This window comes from Eptatretus burgeri, chromosome 10 (assembly GCF_056783735.1).
Source record: "Eptatretus burgeri isolate ZD-2024b chromosome 10, Ebu_testis_v1, whole genome shotgun sequence".
In the NCBI taxonomy this organism is placed as follows: Eukaryota; Metazoa; Chordata; class Myxini; order Myxiniformes; family Myxinidae; genus Eptatretus; species Eptatretus burgeri.
Window position 1 is genome coordinate 42,820,336 of NC_140970.1, and position 2,500 is coordinate 42,822,835.

The 2,500-nt window shown below is 37.0% G+C and overlaps 1 protein-coding gene across 1 annotated transcript in view; it reads left to right on the forward strand.

The window, feature by feature from the left end:
• LOC147018414 (membrane metallo-endopeptidase-like 1) overlaps positions 1-2,500 on the forward strand; it is a 108,789-nt gene that overhangs the window by 128 nt on the left and 106,161 nt on the right. The window contains exon 1 of the mRNA XM_085898033.1: positions 1-132. This exon is cut by the window's left edge and continues 128 nt beyond it. The gene's annotated coding sequence lies outside the window, so the exon portion shown is untranslated. The remainder of the gene's footprint in view (positions 133-2,500) is intronic.

The window sequence follows — 2,500 nt, forward strand, 5'->3', positions numbered from 1 at the left end:
CGAGTCAGAGTGAGGAATCATTCAGACACCGAAAGCCTGGACCATTTCGCCAGTGATTTTGCATCGCTGTATCTTCTCTCAGCCTCCTTTCACAGCAGGCATCGTGAAGATGCGCCTTTTAAGCCTGCGCTGGTAAGTGTAGAAGGAGGTGTGCAATGCGCATCCTGAGCACACACCACCACCGTGTGTACCCTGTGGCACACGTGATATATGCGCCTAAGAACTTTGCATTCAATTATTAATGTTTCCCGGCATTTTCACCTGAAAATATCATAGTATGTATGTATTTATACAAATAGTATTTGTGTGCATACGTATACATGTAGATTTATGAATCTTTCAGACACTAAAACTAAGTGTGTGTGCGTGTGTGTGTGTGTGTGTGTGTGTGTGTGTGTGTGTGTGTGTGTGTGTGTGTGTGTGTGTGTGTGTGTGTGTGTGTGTGTGTGTGTGTGTGTGTGTGTGTGTGTGTGTGTGTGTGTATTAGAGGTGTTTCGGTGAGGATTACCAAATCTGTCATTAGTTAAAAATTGTTAAACTCGTGATCCTGAATCATTCAAATTCATTTTGATTGGTTTAAAGTATGTCGGGCCTTGAAAAGTTTGTCACAGCTCATAGTTTTGTTGAAGACTTTTGATCAGTTATTTGTAATACCTTTTTTGCAGTATAACAATTCTGATTTAGAAAAATATGCACCCATTAGAAAAGCACAATGGTATGTAAGTGTTGTGATATTTCATTTTAAGAACGCTAAGTACTCAGGTACATAATCACATGATGTGCACGACTCAGAGTTATCATTTGAGAAATTTATTATCACCAGTTGAAACACTATTTTAATTGCGTTTTCAGTAGTTACCTCTACTACCGGAGGTAGACACAGCGGTTATGGTTTCACCCCTTTATGTTTCGCTGCCTGTGAGGAGGATATCTCAAAAAGTTTTGGATCATTTCAGACGAAATTTGGTGGACAGGTTGGTTTTGTGACAAGGATGAATTGATTCGATTTTGGTGAAGATCCAGACTCGGATCTGGATACGAGAATTTTTGAAGTGATTCTTCACCATTGAGAGATGGGACCAAAAATGATATACATAGCAGGATCTCAAAAGTTGTGGATGGATTATTTCAAAACTTGGTGGAGGAGTTGGTTAAGTGACAAGAACATGCTGATTAGATTTTGATTAAGGTGTGGATGCAAATCCGGCCCGTCAGCGGGATACAAAATGTAAACTGTTCAGCCTGGTGGAGGTATGCATTCTACCGAGTGCCGTTCTAGTTTCTTTTGTCATTGTACTTTTAATGAAATAACTTATTTATGAAGTTAATACAAGGCATGTATCGGTAAAAATTAAGTTACAACAATAGTAATCAATTGATATCAAACCATTTTACAGCTTTTGGAGAAACTTGAGACTATCTCAATAAAAGGCATCATTCACAATGAAATAGATGCATTGACTCTTACTCCTGCCACGACCTACATAAAATGCGCTGCAAATAACAAGAGTAACAAATGAAACAGAGATTTAATGGCAAAATGTCAAGCCTATGGTTATTTCACCTCTTCCATTCGGGCTTTCATAATCTTGTCGATTGTGCAATTATCATCAGCAGCGTGCAATATTTCTGCCTTTGTGCAGGCCAAACTGCGTTATGAATTGTAAATGCCAATCGTCACCTTTTGACACGTCATTTATTTCCAATGTCAGCTTAACAGCGATAACCACAGGCCAGCAGTCACTCAGAACGATGGGAGGTTAATTAGCTCAGGACTAAGCCTCGGTGCACTGAACACAACCCCCTCGCTGACAAATTTGTCTTTTCATTTTATATGTGTACATATATATTTATTTATTTATATATATATAATATACACGTATATCAAAATCACACTTCAGCCATTGTGATGAGACAAATTTGTATCCAATTATAGCCATTGCAGTGGAAACTTTCAGTTAAATGAAAACAATGAGTTGCGTGAACACAATTACCCAGAAGGATTAAAAATAGATGGTAATTTCAGCAAAGAACTCGTGGTCTACATTGTTGGTCTGCGTTGTCAGCACAAGAAGATAAAAACACAAGAATCTCATGCTTAAAGTTTTCCCCCGTAAAATATCACAGAGTCCTAATGTGAAACATAAAGTGAGAAGGGTAAGGCCTGAAACGTCAGAACTTTATGATATTTTATAGTGGATAGCTTTAATCATTTTATTCTCATGTTGGCTAAAAGAGGAGTTTGCAATCAGGAATGTTACATCAAAATACATTGGCCTTTGGTAAGCGTGTGACTTCTCAAAAATGCCCAATCACTGATGCTGTCGATACCCATCCTTATGGTGGGGGTAATTCTGGACATACTGTTTGCCAACTTGGAAACATAATATTAGTCTGTGAAAAAAATTACAATATAAATTCATGTATATGTGTATGCATATATAAATATATATATATATATATATATATATATATATATATATATATATATATATATTTA